This window comes from Puma concolor, chromosome B1 (assembly GCF_028749965.1).
Source record: "Puma concolor isolate L17-30 chromosome B1, mPumCon1.1.hap2, whole genome shotgun sequence".
Classification (NCBI taxonomy): Eukaryota; Metazoa; Chordata; class Mammalia; order Carnivora; family Felidae; genus Puma; species Puma concolor.
In genome coordinates, this window is record NC_141670.1 from 131,257,276 (window position 1) to 131,274,392 (window position 17,117).

General features: G+C 36.0%; 1 protein-coding gene across 6 annotated transcripts in view; it reads right to left on the reverse strand.

Annotated features, from left to right (window-relative positions):
- The window catches only part of CCSER1 (coiled-coil serine rich protein 1), a 1,329,329-nt gene that overhangs the window by 280,727 nt on the left and 1,031,485 nt on the right, over positions 1-17,117 (reverse strand). The window contains exon 12 of one of the 6 annotated variants that reach the window (XR_015250351.1): positions 11,720-16,983. The exons of the other annotated variants lie outside the window; for them this stretch is intronic. The gene's annotated coding sequence lies outside the window, so the exon portion shown is untranslated. Of the gene's footprint in view, positions 1-11,719; positions 16,984-17,117 lie in introns of those variants that run through there. 6 annotated transcript variants of the gene reach the window in all.

Consider the following 17,117-nt stretch of genomic DNA (forward strand, 5'->3'; position numbering starts at 1 on the left):
TTAACCATGTGGGTGATAATGTCACAAATAGAAAAAAAGTATATATAATTCACCTATAGTATATTTTTGATATATGTGAAAGTCTAGGCATTTTAATTACAGAGTACATTTACCTTGCAGTGATATAGTCTGTTATTAAAGAGTTGCTTTCTAAGACTATTTAAAGGAGAAATCAATATATAGATCCAGTATTTACTAATTTTACATTCCTTTAATTTATTTTATTCAAAATTGCCCTGTAAATGCTTCAAATTATCAAGTTAAAATCAAATTTAATCTCAGTGGCTTATGGTAAAGTGCCAATTACATTCTGAGTTACACATTAAAAAACTGACAGATAAATGAATCAAAGGTATGAATGTAAACAGAAATCTTCATTCTCTTTTATAGGATTTATCATGAAAAAAACTACAATTGGTGAAAGATGTGATACAATTTGCTATCATTTTCTGAGTACTTCAATTATAGTTTCCTCTCGAGGGATACACAAATACCCCACACATATGAGCTGACCCTCCATTTGACTGCAATCTCAGTCCATTTATGTTTCTATTTTGTAGCTGAATATGCAAGACAATGATTACTAATTTACATATCTCCTACCCCCACTGAACCAGGCAATTTCCCAGGTGCAGTGACTAACATCTCATAACCGAACAAATGAGATAATGACAGTAAATTTGATCAATACGGATTCCAGTTGTCGAAAAAAAAATAGGAATACAATAGGAAGGAAATAGCTATTTCCATATCTTCACCATGTAAGGATTTTCAAAAAATTGGCCATTGTTAATATTTCATTCTCTTTTCTACATATTACCTATTAGCAACTTGGCTAGACTGACTTGATTTTAATCAACTAAGGAAAGGAAACCTAAAATAGTCCTAGGAATTAATTACAGAAACATCTTTGATTTAATACACATTGTCTTCCAAATCCAAACCTAAGAATCCCTATGTTATGTGGAGAGAGAAGATGGGCAAAGGAAGGTGAGTAAAGAGGTAAGAACACGAAGGAAGGGAGATAGAAATGTGGAAGAAAATGAAAAGTAGAAGCATTAACTTTAGAGTGGTAAATGTAAAGATCCTGACTCCCAGTTTTCTATATCTTTCCTCCCTACACTGCAAGCCTCATTCCTCATTCCTACTCCATTTCCTCCTCTTACAAAAATACTATATGGAATTGATTCCTTAGGATCAGTCACCTTTCTATCTCTGAAGTTTATTGAAATTCTGTATAACCTCAAACCTGATTTCAAGTGAAGGTTCTGAGGAACTGCTTCAGTAGTTCATTTCTTTTTCTAGTTACTGAATATTTTTACTTCAGTTGAAGAAAAACTCCAGTATTTCATTTTTAAAAGCCACATTATCATGCAAATACTTTGAGAGTGTGTTGTACTTTATAGACATAAATCTTCATTTAGTTACTATAAAGCCACTAGGTTAAAAATTTTTGTTTTGATTTAGATTTTGCTATAAAATATTCTAATATGAAACATACCCAAATGCCTTTTAAAGCAAGCTATTTATATCCAATTACTATGATATATGTAAAAACATAAGTGGGCTGCATGCTATGATACTTAACACAAAAGAACAGATAGGATAATTGTGACACTCTATCATTAATGAGCCACATTACCCTAAAATAATGAAAAAAAACAACATCAACAAGAAAAAACAGACCTAGAAATTTCTCATTATATGCAATATTTATAAACGTAAACATATTTTTAACTATTGGAAAGCTATTTTTTCTAAAATAACTGTTCGTGATCTTTATAAAATAATATAGCTGGTAATCTAATTTTTGAAAATATTTAATTTCCCATATTTCAGTAATTAAATATTGACATTATTTCTTTCAGAAACAAACACCAACTAACCTTTTATTTATTTTTTTATTTATGTTTTTTACAAATAACCTTTTAAATTACAGAATAATTTTCCCTAAGTTTTCACACTCAAAATCTTTATAGTATTTTGGAGTTTATTTAATCATAGATGATATATTATTTTTCCCTTTAAACACTTAAGATTTCTTTAAAAATTAATATTCTCTATTTATTTAGTCATTTAGTCTATCTTTCTAATACAAGAAATTTAAAAATGTTATTTAATCTGTGTACCAATGATGTTATCTAATCGAATTTTCTTTTTTTTTCTTTTTTTTTTTTTTTTGAGATAGAGAGAGAGTGAGAGTGTGCACATTCTCACATGAGCTAGGGAGGGGCAGAGGGAAAGAGAATCTCAAGCAGGCTCCACACTCAGCACTGAGACTGACATGAGGCTCAGTCCATGAACGTGGGATGATGACCTGAACCAAAATCAAGAGTAGGACGCTTAACTGACTGAGCCACCCAGGCGCCTCAACTGCTGGTTTTAAAATAATAAATGATACAGAAAATATACTTAACCAAAGGGCTAATATATGGTAATATATTTCATTAGGGAACTTAAATTATATTTTCCCTTTGTTATTAGAATGAGATGACATTGTTGATTTTTTGGAAATTAAAAAGCCAGCCATATTTCATTAGTATAAACCCCTCAAAGTCAGGGGCCATTTAGTTATCTTGTTAAGAGTACTATCTTGTGATATAGTTCAGGAAGATGATGGTTTAGGAGGATGCTGGGCTCACCGCACATCCTGCTGATCACTTAGATTCCACCTACACCTGCCTAACTAACCCAGAAAACCACCAGAAACTAGCAGAACGGAGTCTCTGGAGCCTAGAGCAGACGAGAGGCCCATGGAAGAGGGGCCCCTCCTGAAGTGGACACCCTAAGGAGAAGCGAGCTAAGCCTGCCCCTCCTGCCCACCTGCAACTTGCCTACCCACCACAGCTAATACGCCAGATTCCCAGCTCCACAAGCCTGGCAGTGTGCAAGTAGCCCAGACGGGCCACGCCACCCCACAGTGAATCCTGCCCCTAGGAGAGGGGAAGAGAAGGCACACACCAGTCTGACTGTGGCCCCAGCGGTGGGCCGGGGCAGATGTCAGGTCTGACTGTGACTCCGCCCACCAGTTCCAGTTATACACCACAGCACAGGGGAAGTGCCCTGCAGGTCCGCACCCCTCCAGGGACTATCCAAAATGACCAAACGGAAGAATTCCCCTCAGAAGAATCTCCAGGAAATAACAACAGCTAATGAACTGATCAAAAAGGATTTAAATAATATAACAGAAAGTGAATTTAGAATAATAGTCATAACATTAATCGCTGGGCTTGAAAACAGTATAGAGGAGAGCAGAGAATCTCTTGCTACAGAGATCAAAGGACTCAGGAACAGTCACGAGGAGCTGAACAACGCTTTAAACGAAATGCATAACAAAATGGAAACCACCACGGCTCGGATTGAAGAGGCAGAGGAGAGAATAGGTGAACTAGAAGATAAAGTTATGGAAAAAGAGGAAGCTGAGAAAAAGAGAGATAAAAAAATCCAGGAGTATGAGGGGAAAATTAGAGAACTAAGTGATACACTAAAAAGAAATAATATACGCATAATTGGTATTCCAGAGGAGGAAGAGAGAGGGAAAGGTGCTGAAGGTGTACTTGAAGAAATAATAGCTGAGAACTTCCCTGAAGTGGGGAAGGAAAAAGGCATTGAAATCCAAGAGGCACAGAGAACTCCCTTCAGATGTAACTTGAATCGATCTTCTGCACGACATATCATAGTGAAACTGGCAAAATACAAGGATAAAGAGAAAATTCTGAAAGCAGCAAGGGGTAAACGTGCCCTCACATATAAAGGGAGACCTATAAGACTCGTGACTGATCTCTCTTTTGAAACTTGGCAGGCCTGAAAGGATTGGCACGAGATCTTCAATGTATTAAACAGAAAAAATATGCAGCCGAGAATCCTTTATCCAGCAAGTGTGTCATTTAGAATAGAAGGAGAGATAAAGGTCTTCCCAAACAAACAAAAACTGAAGGAATTTGTCACCACTAAACCAGCCCTACAAGAGATCCTAAGGGGGATCCTGTGAGACAAAATACCAGAGATATCGCTACAAGCATACAACATACAGACATCACAATGACTCTAAACCCGTACCTTTATATAATAACACTGAATGTAAATGGATTAAATGTGCCAACCAAAAGACATAGGGTATCAGAATGGATAAAAAAACAAGACCCATCTATTTGCTGTCTACAAGAGACTCATTTTAGACCTGAGGACACCTTTAGATTGAGAGTGAAGGGATGGAGAACTATTTATCATGCTACTGGAAGCCAAAAGAAAGCTGGAGTAGCCATACTTATATCAGACAAACTAGACTTTAAATTAAAGGCTGTCACAAGAGATGAAGAAGGGCATTATATAATAATTACAGGGTCTATCCATCAGGAAGAGCTAACAATTATAAATGTCTATGCGCCGAATACCGGAGCCCCAAAATATATAAAACAATTACAAACATAAGCAACCTTATTGATAAGAATGTGGTAATTGCAGGGGACATTAACACTCCACTTACAGAAATGGATAGATCATCTAGACACACGGTCAATAAAGAAACAAGGGCCCTGAATGACACATTGGATCAGATGGACTTGACAGATATATTTAGAACTCTGCATCCCAAAGCAAGAGAATATACTTTCTTCTCGAGTACACATGGAACATTCTCCAAGACAGATCACATACTGGGTCACAAAATAGCCCTTCATAAGTATACAAGAATTGAAATTATACCATGCATACTTTCAGACCACAATGCCACAAAGCTTGAAATCAACCACAGAAAAAAGTCTGGAAAACCTCCAAAAGCATGGAGGTTAAAGAACACCCTACTAACGAATGAGTGGGTCAACCAGGCAATTAGAGAAGAAATTAAAAAATATATGGAAACAAATGAAAATGAAAATACAAAAATCCAAACGCTTTGGGATGCAGCGAAGGCAGTCCTGAGAGGAAAATACATTGCAATCCAGGCCTATCTCAAGAAACAAGAAAAATCCCAAATACAAAATCTAACAGCACACCTAAAGGAAATAGAAGCAGAACAGCAAAGGAGCCTAAACCCAGCAAAAGAAGAGAAATAATAAATATCAGAACAGAAATAAACAATATAGAATCTAAAAAAACTGTAGAGCAGATCAACGAAACCAAGAGTTGGTTTTTTGAAAAAATAAACAAAATTGACAAACCTCTAGCCAGGCTTCTCAAAAAGAAAAGGGAGATGACCCAAATAGATAAAATCATGAATGAAAATGGAATGATTACAACCAATCCCTCAGAGATAAAAACAATCATCAGGGAATACTATGAAAAATTATATGACAACAAATTGGACAACCTGGAAGAAATGGACAAATTCCTGAACACCCACACTCTTCCAAAACTCAATCAGGAGGAAATAGAAAGCTTGAACAGACCCATAACCAGCGAAGAAATTGAACCGGTTATCAAAAATCTCCCAACAGGGGCGCCTGGGTGGCTCAGTCAGTTAAGCGTCGGACTTCGGCTCAGGTCATGATCTCATGGTCCGTGAGTTCAAGCCCCGCGTCGGGCTCTGGGCTGATGGCTCAGAGCCTGGAGCCTGCTTCCGATTCTGTGTCTCCCTCTTTCTCTGCCCCTCCCCCATTCATGCTCTGTCTCTCTCTGTCTCAAAATAAATAAATGTTAAAAAAAAAATTAAAAAAAAAAATCTCCCAACAAATAAGAGTCCAGGACCAGATGGCTTCCCAGGGGAGTTCTACCAGACGTTTAAAGCAGAGATAATACCTATCCTTCTCAAGCTATTCCAAGAAATAGAAAGGGAAGGAAAACTTCCAGACTCATTCTATGAAGCCAGTATTACTTTGATTCCTAAACCAGACAGAGACCCAGTAAAAAAAGAGAACTACAAGCCAATATCCCTGATGAATATGGATGCAAAAATTCTCAATAAGGTACTAGCAAATCGAATTCAACGGCATATAAAAAGAATTATTCACCATGATCAAGTGGGATTCATTCCTGGGATGCAGGGCTGGTTCAACATTCACAAATCAATCAACGTGATACATCACATTAACAAAAAAAAAGAGAAGAACCATATGATCCTGTCAATCGATGCAGAAAAGGCCTTCGACAAAATCCAGCACCCTTTCTTAATAAAAACCCTTGAGAAAGTCAGGATAGAAGGAACATACTTAAAGATCATAAAAGCCATTTATGAAAAGCCCACAGCTAACATCATACTCAATGGGGAAAAACTGAGAGCTTTTTCCCTGAGATCAGGAACACGACAGGGATGCCCACTCTCACCGCTGTTGTTTAACATAGTGCTGGAAGTTCTAGCATCAGCAATCAGACAACAAAAGGAAATCAAAGGCATCAAAATTGGCAAAGATGAAGTCAAGCTTTCGCTTTTTGCAGATGACATGATATTATACATGGAAAATCCGACAGACTCCACCAAAAGTCTGCTAGAACTGATACATGAATTCAGCAAAGTTGCAGGATACAAAATCAATGTACAGAAATCAGTTGCATTCTTATACACTAACAATGAAGCAACATAAAGACAAATAAAGAAACTGATCCCATTCACAATTGCACCAAGAAGCATAAAATACCTAGGAATATATCTAACCAAAGATGTAAAAGATCTGTATGCTGAAAACTATAGAAAGCTTATGAAGGAAATTGAAGAAGATATAAAGAAATGGAAAGACATTCCCTGCTCATGGATTGGAAGAATAAATATTGTCAAAATGTCAATACTACCCAAAGCTATCTACACATTCAATGCAATCCCAATCAAAATTGCACCAGCATTCTCCTCCAAGCTAGAACAAGCAATCCTAAAGTTTGTATGGAAACACAAAAGGCCCCGAATAGCCAAAGAAATTTTGAAGAAGAAGACCAAAGCAGGAGGCATCACAATCCCAGACTTTAGCCTCCACTACAAAGCTGTCATCATCAAGACAGGTATGGTATTGGCACAAAAACAGACACATAGACCAATGGAATAGAATAGAAACTCCAGAACTAGCCCCACAAACGTATGGTCAACTAATCTTTGACAAAGCAGGAAAGAACATCCAATGGAAAAAAGACAGTCTCTTTAACAAATGGTGCTGGGAGAACTAGACAGCAACATGCAGAAGGTTGAAACTAGACCACTTTCTCACACCATTCACAAAAATAAACTCAAAATGGATAAAGGACCTGAATGTGAGACAGGACACCATCAAAACCCTAGAGGAGAAAGCAGGAAAAGACCTCTCTGACCTCAGCCATAGAAATCTCTTACTCGACACATCCCCAAAGGCAAGGGAATTAAAAGCAAAAGTGAATTACTGGGACCTTATGAAGATAAAAAGCTTCTGCACAGCAAAGGAAACAACCAACAAAACTAAAAGGCAACCAACGGAATGGGAAAAGATATTTGCAAATGACATATCGGACAAAGGGCTAGTATCCAAAATCTATAAAGAGCTCACCAAACTCCACATCCGAAAAACAAATAACCCAGTGAAGAAATGGGCAGAAAACATGAATAGACACTTCTCTAAATAAGACATCCGGATGGCCAACAGGCACATGAAAAGATGCTCAACGTCGCTCCTTATCAGGGAAATACAAATCAAAACCACACTCAGATATCACCTCACGCCAGTCAGAGTGGCCAAAATGAACAAATCAGGAGACTATAGATGCTGGAGAAGATGTGGAGAAATGGGAACCCTCTTGCACTGTTGGTGGGAATGCAAACTGGTGCAGCCACTCTGGAAAACAGTGTGGAGGTTCCTCAGAAAATTAAAAATAGACCTACCCTATGACCCAGCAGTAGCACTGCTAGGAATTTACCCAAGGGATACAGGAGTACTGATGCATAGGGGCACTTGTACCCCAATGTTTATAGCAGCACTCTCAACAATAGCCAAATTGTGGAAAGAGCCTAAATGTCCATCAAGTGATGAATGGATAAAGAAATTGTGGTTTATATATACAATGGAGTACTACGTGGCAATGAGAAAGAACGAAATATGGCCTTTTGTAGCAACGTGGATGGAACTGGAGAGTGTGATGCTAAGTGAAATAAGCCATACAGAGAAAGACAGATACCATATGGTTTCACTTTTATGTGGATCCTGAGAAACTTAACAGAAACTCATGGGGGAGGGGATGGAAAAAAAAAAAAAAAGAGGTTAAAGTGGGAGAGAGCCAAAGCATAAGAGACTCTTAAAAACTGAGAACAAACTGAGGGTTGATGGGGGGTGGGAGGGAAGGGAGGGTGGGTGATGGGTATTGAGGAGGGCACCTTTTGGGATGAGCACTGGGTGTTGTATGGAAACCAATTTGACAATAAATTTCATATATTGGGAAAAAAATTTAAAAAAAATAAAATTTGTCCTTATAATTAAAAAAAAAAAAAGAGTACTATCTTGTTTCTAATATGGAACCTGGGCCATATTTTTCGAGTTGGTTTAGAACAATGGAAAGTATTTGTATTCCAAAGTCAGAAAACAAAACAAAACAAAAAAAACAGAAGTTGAATTCTGACTCTGCCATTGCACATTGTACTGGGCTGAATAGTCACCCCCAAAATATATTTCCAAATGGTAATCCAATTCATTCTGTGACTTTATCTGGAAATAGAACCTTTACAGGTATAATTAAGTTAATGATCTTTTAAAAAAATGTTTAATGTTTATATTAAAGAGAGACAGAGACAGAGACAGAGACAGAGAATGAGCAGGGGAGGAACAGAGAAACAGAGACAGAATCCAAAGCAGTCTCCAAGCTGCAAGCTGTCAGCACAGAGCCCAACGAGGGGCTCGGACTCATAAGCAGTGAGTTCAAGACCTGAGTCAAAGTCAGACGCTCAACTGACTGGGCCACCCAGACACCTCAAGTTAATGATCTTGAGATGAGATGGCATCATCTTGGAATTACAGTGGTCTCCAAATCTAATGTCCTTATAAAAGACAGAAAAGGAAGACAGAGGGCCACACAGAGAGGAAGGCCATGTGAAAATGCAAGCAGAGATTGGAATAAGTTCACAAGCCAAATACCAAGAATTGCGAGCAGCCACCAGAAGGTATGAGATAGGCATGCCATAGATTTTCTTGTGAGCCTTCAAGAAGGAACCAACCATGCACATCTTTATTTGAGACTTCTGACCTCCAGAACTGTGAGAGAATAAATTCTTACTCTTTTAAGCCACCAAGTTTGTGAACGTTTGTTATGGCAGCTCTAGGAAATGGCTATAGGCATATAGTCACTATGAGAGTTAGATTTCTCATTTAAAAATGGGGCTAATGCCCATTTTCTATAACTATTAAGAAAATTAAACAAGATAGCTTAAATAAACCACTTACCCTGGTGTCTGATATCCAGCAGCACTCAAACATGTTGGTTTCCCTTCTGACAACCACTAATACAACTAGTATTTCCCAAAGGAATGTTTCTAAAATATACTTGCCTTAGTAAGGAGTATAAATATAATTTGTATAAGTTTACATAAACTACAATCCATTAAAAAAGGCAATTTCCATGTATATTCTCTGCATTGTTGATGATTTAGAAACAGCATGATGCAAAAATTTAATTAAATGCAGTGAATATTAGTTATAAAGAAATTACACAGCACTTTTAAAATCTCTTGTAATGTCAGGAAGTCAGATAGAAAATTTTCATCTTCTTCCCTGAACGTTTGCAATCGTGACCCTCCATCACAACTACCCACACTGACCTCAACATGAAGGGTAGAATGGGGGAATGAAAAAACAAGGGAAAGGACTCTCAACTCTTAACTCCTAAAGGGCCAGAGGGAAGCTTTTATAGCTCATAATTCATGACTAATTATACCCATAAATTCTTAGAGATTGGAAAAAACTCATGTAATTTTTAAAAGTTTTTAATCTCGACAGACTGACCTCACTTTATTTTTTGTTATTATTTTAAATATTTTGCCTTTTTTGTTGGCTACTTCCCTACACAAGAGCAAAGAAACATATTCTCATTAATCGTAAATAAAAGGCAAAAAAGGCTGACTATATATCACATTTTTTAACCTAAATAATATCTTTCAGGAAATAAAATTTTGAAGAGACCGAGGCTACAAATCCAAAACTACTCCGAAATATGCATTGAATGGATTATGAACAGCAAGTTTTTATAAAAGAATTGCAGTGTCCAATTCATATTTATTTATAAGGAATGATTTTTTCCTTTCCAAGGTAAATTAAAACAAAAGCAATGATTAACAAATAAGTTAAAATAATATCTTATTAATTTTAGATACTAACATATAACAGATAAAAATGTAACTCTAGGCAAAAGTTCTTGATTTAACATAAGGATTTACCTCAATCTGTTGACCAGAGATTGATAACAAGTTTCTCATTTAACTTGGATGTGCATCTATTATTTCCATCAACTTTCTAAATGCTATAAAGCCTACAAAAAAGGACACTAAGAAAATAAAAGTTGCATTTATAGATATTTACAACATTGTTCTAAATAAACAGCAAGACTTTTGAGTAGGGGATGAAAGCAGAAGGGGTCCTAGAGAATGTTCTCCTGGGAGTCTCCCAGGAAAACTTTCCTCAAAGCAATTTCAGTCTCCCAAAATTATACTTTTAGTCTTTCATATTTAAAAACAAAGAATGAATTAATTTTTTATGGACAGATTTTCTGAACAAGATTCACATGAAAATTGTGTAAAATTCAACGTCAACTTTTTGATTTCTAATTTGAATTATTACTGCTAGAGGAATCAGATGCCTAAGGGCCCCCAAATCCTAACCATATGTTCCCTCTGTAAATGTCACATGGGAAAGCAGATTATATATCACAAAAAGAAAGATGCATGTAGACCATATAATAATACAGACAAGAAAATGCTCAATCACTGAGCTAAGTTGACTGATGTGCCCATTTCCACAATAAATTATACCTACCAGGGGATCAATAATTCAAGTGTTTCCTGGATTATGCATGAAGGGGTATTTAAATGCTTGACCTCTTGACTTTAAAATTTTTTTTTTTGTCTGTATTAATGATAACAAAACCCTCTATTTATGGTTGATGATGTTTGTTTTCCTTAGATTTTATGTTGAGGCCTAATACAGCCACATTTTAAAGGTCATGTCAGATTTTTCCAATTTAAGCTAATTTGCATATATAGATCCAAGATCTATTATGTATTGATTTTAGTTCTCAGAGACCAATCATAATTTCAAATGTTTATGTCTCTTGGAAGATGTTTCATTATGTATTTATACAGGATGTATTTTTTTCATTTTTAAGGAGTGAGCAATACGCCAGATCAACACGAACATGCTTGAACAATAAATGAGTTACGTGTCACCAGGTGAGCAGATTAATGGGTGTACTTAACATGTTATCTGTTTTAGGCCAACATGGAGGTATTTGGATACAAATGCAGTGTTTGTACATCAGGATTCTTAGTAAACTGAAGAATGCTACTCACCCAGAGATTATATGTGTGACAACAAATGAACTCATTTTAACTGATGTTTTAAATGATCAAAAATTGTGATACTTACTGAAATTTATACATAATATTGTCATTGCCTTAACAATAATGAGACTTCCCCCCCCCCCCCCCCCGAGGATCCAAGTAATGTATGCAGCATTCAAAGGACAACTCAAAATGGAGATTTCCTGACTTATGTTAAGGGAGTTGAATTCCTTGGTCTGATTGTTCTTTAAGAAGCAAAAATAAATAAGCAACAACCATTTTTTGATCTATATTCATATCCAACCGTCTTTAATTCTTTAAGATAAAGATTAGATCGTATGTCATAATTGCCTCATTTCACAAATTGACAAGTGGACTTAAAATAGTTTACAGGTTATCTGAGAAATCTAACAGTGCTTATTTAAACAAAATGTTGTATGAATAAAGAAAAATAACCTAAGTTTTAATAAGAAATCATTGTCTTTTGCCAAAAATACAACACTTATTTTTAAAAAGAAAAATAAATAAATAACATTTGTTGTTGTGAATTTAGTTTTATCTCTAACAGAGAAACTGACCCTCTCCAACACTGCAAGGAAATTCCATTGCACAAATTACAATCTGTCTGCCCTATGAGCAATGTACAGCTGCTCAAAGAAACTGTGTTCAGCCCTCTGCCATGCTTTTCTACATGCTGCTTCATCCTCCTGGACCTGTTCTTTTTCACATTCTTCAATTGATTAACCTGTATTCAACTTTCAAGAGTTACTTGGGCATCATCTGTTAGTTTGACAGAAGAAAGAAAACTTTCCTAGGGCTGCCTGGGTGGCTTACTCAGTTAAGGGGTTAAGCAACCAACTCTTCATTTAGGCTCAGGTCACTATCGCACAGTGGGGAGCCTGCTTGGGATTCTTTCTCTCCCTTTCTCTCTCTCTCTCTCCCCCTCCTCTCCTGTGATCTCTCTCTCTCTCGCTTGCTTGCTCAAAAACTAAACTTCATTTTTTTTTTTTTTTTAAAGAAGAAAACTTCCCACAGAATTTAGGGAGAAAAAGACATGATATCTTGATAGAAACATTAAAGAACCTTGGAAGAAGAAGCAGAGAAATGGGTTAGAACCCTGGCTTTGCCACTAATCCTTGAACTTTGGAAAAATCGCTTAATCTCTCAAGAATTTATTTGTATTGGATGGATTGAAATAAATAATCCCTAGGAGTATTTATAATTTCATATTTTTAGCCTATGGCAACTTATATTTTCTATTCGGAAACACTTAACCTATTTGAACCTTCAAGAAAAATCGCAACAGATTAAGTTCACTCTCAAAATCCATTATATCACTGGGCCCAAGTATTAAATCTAAATATATTTACTAATATATTCCTTTAATATATTGCCTTAAAATAAGCTTTATATGTCATTAGTGGTCTTATCACTTATCTGTAAATTTTAATAAAGGCAGAATCTAGCATCTTGTGAGTACTTATAAACACTTATTAACATATAGAAGGTAAAAGAATTATAAAATAACAAGCATAAAAAATTTGACTACTTTGATAATGAGATTCCAGTTTAATGATCAGAAACTCCCAAAGTTCTAAGAGAGTATTCTGATTGTTCCTAATTCTTAAAGACAGTAACTTAATTCACTTAATTAGCTCACAAATTATTTAAAAGGAAAATATGAAAGTAAGATCATATTCCTTTTATTCTATATTCTAGTATTATCCCACAATATGTTTCTTGTCTGTTAAATTTAGTACTTCAATTTGTAATCTTTAAATGTCATTCTGTTTAAGAATGAGTTCAGAATAGGCAAAAGTCCCTTGATTAATGAAAAATTTTGGTTAAACCATATCATAATGTAAAATTAGTATTTAGGTTAAAACAGTTCAAGCATTTTAATAGTTTTTAATTACAAAAGAATGTAGCAATTTTGGTAAGAGAAGACTGCAACAACATGACAATACAAATTATACAAATCATTGAGTATAGAAATATAGAATAGCAAAGGAATTAATGAACCATTCAGACTTTAACAGCATGGGTTCCTGCCTTTCCTCTATACCATACTGGGTGCACAGTTTCTGCTTCATCTTTAACTTTAATAACCATAATAAAACTGTATGATATTTAAGTGCATATATACACCATAAGAAATTTCTGCAAAATATCTGTAACAGAGGTAGGAGGCATAAACTGTAAAAATATTGTGAATATGATGCTGTTGGCTATACACCTGTATTCCCACAAAATTTACATTCAGAAACCAATCCTTAATGAGATAGTATTTTCTTGCCTTTGGGAGGTGATTAGGTCATGAGGGTGGAGCCCTGATAAATGGGATTAGTGCCCTTGTGAAAGAGACTCCAGAGAGCTCCCTAACCTCTCCTGCCATGTGAAGATAGAGTAAGAAACTAGCCATGAGGAACCAGGAAGTAGGTTCTCACCAGACACCACCTGCTGACTGTAATCTTGGAATTCCCAGCCTCCAGAACTGTGAGAAATAAACATTTGTTGTTTAAACCACGCAGTCTATATGGTATTCTTGTTATAGCAACCAGAACAGACTAAGATAATGCTCTTTTTGGTAAAACCTTAGTAGTAAATATAACTTAATCTCATTTAAGATCTACAAATTAAATCATAACATGTCATAAATCATATATGAATCTAAAACAGATATTTCTATATATGATTTTTTTAAGGCCAAGTTTATATTTAGTTTCATTTATTCCATTTCCCATTTCATCACTTCTTCCTTTAACATTTCTTGTAATGAAGGCCTGCCAGCAATGAATTTTCTCAGTGTTTTTTTCTGGAAAAGTCTTTATGCCACCTTTATTTTTGGAAGATATGTTCATTGACTACAGACTTCTGTGTTGCCACTTTGTTTTTCCCTTTTTGCAATTTTAGACACATCACTTCACCACCTTCTAATTTGCAGGGTTCTTGATGAGAAATCTGTAATTCTCATCTTTGTTCTTCTGTATATAATGTGTTTATTTCCTCTCCTCTGGCTACCTTCAATGTTGTCTTTGATTTTCAGTGGTTTGAATATGACATGTCTGGGTGTGTTTTTTGTTGTTACTCTTCTTTATCTGTTCATTGTTTTTTAAGCTTCTTTGTATCTGTAATTTGGCATATGTCATTAAGTTTAGAAAATTAATGGCCATTATTTCTCAATTTTTTCTTCTGCCTTATTCTCTTTTTCCCACTGAGATTTCAATTATACCTAAGTAAGACCACTTGATATTGCTCCACAACTATTGTTCTTTTATTCCCCCCCCCACCCCTGATTTTTTCTCCCCTTTTATTTTTTAGGTTGGGTAACTTATGTTGACCTATCTTCAAGTTCATTGATTCTTTCCTCAGCTCTGTTGAGTTTCCAGATCAGACCATCACAGGCATTCTTCATCTCTCCTTCTGAGCTTTTAATAATTAGCTTTGGTATTTGATTTATTCTTACAACTCCATCTCTGCTGACATTACACATCTATTCTTGCCTGTCATCAAACTTTTCCATCAGAGTATTTAACATATTAATTATGGTTATTTTCACTCTTCTTTATGATATTTCCAATATCTGCAGCAATATCTGAATATGATTCTGTTTCTTCTCCTATCTCTTGGCAGTGTGTTGTTTTTTTCTTTATTTTCTTTGTGCCTCAGAATTTTTGTGGGAAGCCAGACATCTTGTGTAAGGTGTAGAGACTTAGGTCAATAAACTATATTCCTGAAAATAGGCATGTCATTCCTTCTGCCAGAGGTTTGGTATGGGAATCTAGGTCAGTCTAGGCAGAGTTGAACTGGGTTTGTTATTGTTGCTACAGGTACCCACAGGCTTCAATTTTCTCTAACCACACCTTTCATTTAGGGTCGGGATAGTTTGCCAGAGGGTTTTTCTAACTGTTGGCTCCACTTTCATCTTTAGTCTCTCCTTTGTGCTGTGTCTCCAGGAGGGCTTCTCTCCATATTGTTGTAATATTCCTACCCAAATTCCTCTATTACTGATAACCCAGTGCTTGTTAGTCTGTGGCACATAGAGAGAGGCATTTTCTGCTCCTGTGATTAACCCTAAATCTTAGGCAGGCACTGTGTCCTTGGGTCTCACAGATGCAGCCTTTCAGTGCTTCAGCCTCCCCACCTGCTTGTAGTTCTGGGATTATCATATATTCCTGCCCCTGTCTCAGGAATAAAAGATTTTTTTTTTCTATTCCCCCAACTGCAGTGAGTTTTCATCAGTGGGTCTGCTGTTCTCCCTGTATTTTGGGTGTCTATTTTGTACGGATAATAGGAAGGAGAACCTGGGTGGAGTTTTGTGCTTTTCCTACAGCAGCTGCTATTCCCTTCTTTAAATCGTTAGCTCAAGGAACACTTTCTCAGGAATCTTGCAAGATGTTTTTGTGAGTATCCAGTGAAATCTGTAAAGAAGAGCCTATAAGTGGGTGCACATTCTCATTATACTTACATCCTCTTGCTAGCCCACATTCGACCCCTACCAATTTGTTAATTAGAAATTAACAGAATTCTTACCGTTACCTAACTTTGCTGTATCTAGTCTCTCCTTGTAAACTGTCATTTTACTTCTGTCTCAGGTAACTTGGTTGCCCTGTTACTGTAGCTCTCTGACATTTGAAAAAATGTTGTGGATTTATATTTTTTCAGGTTTTTCTTTTGTTGTTGTTATCATAAGGGTGGGAACCAGGTTCTTTCTAGCTTTTTACATCCCAAGTTAAACCAAACATCTACATATAGCTTTAGCATATATTTATTATCTAAATAACTTCAATAACCTAGAATAATAATCATGATTGTCTATAAATCAAAGGAGATGACACATATTTGTGTTAACTGAGTATAGCTTTTACTTTTTAGGAGCTCAAAATTGTAAGCTCAATTGTAAACCAACCATTAGTTTGGTTTCAAAAGAATGACAATATTGAGAGTTTTACTTCTGTAAGATTATAACATAGATTACACTTTTCTTTTGGATCTTTTCTACTTTCTAGTAATCAATTATACTAGTTTGTCTCCTAGTAGTTGTATATTAATAATTTCTTCATGCCACTTAAAGTGTTTTCTTGCTATTCTCTTTGTGACTGAAACCTCTCTTCTGAAGAACAGAACTTTCTCATTCCCAGATGTATATGTACATTTAACTGCAAACATAGACACAATGCACTTTCTAAGAATACAGAGCCATTTTGCTCATGTAACATTTGAAGCAACCCTACCAGCCATGACTTCTGAAGGTGTATTTCAAAGGTAGTGATAGTAAAGTTTTGTTATTTCTCACTATTGTTGAAATATGTTCCTTTATTATTTCTAAGTAGATCAAAGAATGAGGAAAACAAGTAAAATCAAAGTTACACCTAAAATAGGAAGATAAATAATGCAAAGATATTGTGTGGGATGATAGAGTCAGAAAAGAAAGGGAAATGACAACAAATAAATTGATAACCCAAAAAGGAAAGGGAATAAATCAGAAGGCACAGTGGAAAAACTAATTTGAAAAATCTGTTTGTACAAATACAGCCTAGCATCTTAAAAACCTTCTTTCTGGGGCGCCTGGGTGGCGCAGTCGGTTAAGTGTCCGACTTCAGCCAGGTCACGATCTCGCGGTCCGGGAGTTCGAGCCCCGTGTCAGGCTCTAGGCTGATGGCTCAGAGCCTGGAGCCTGTTTCCG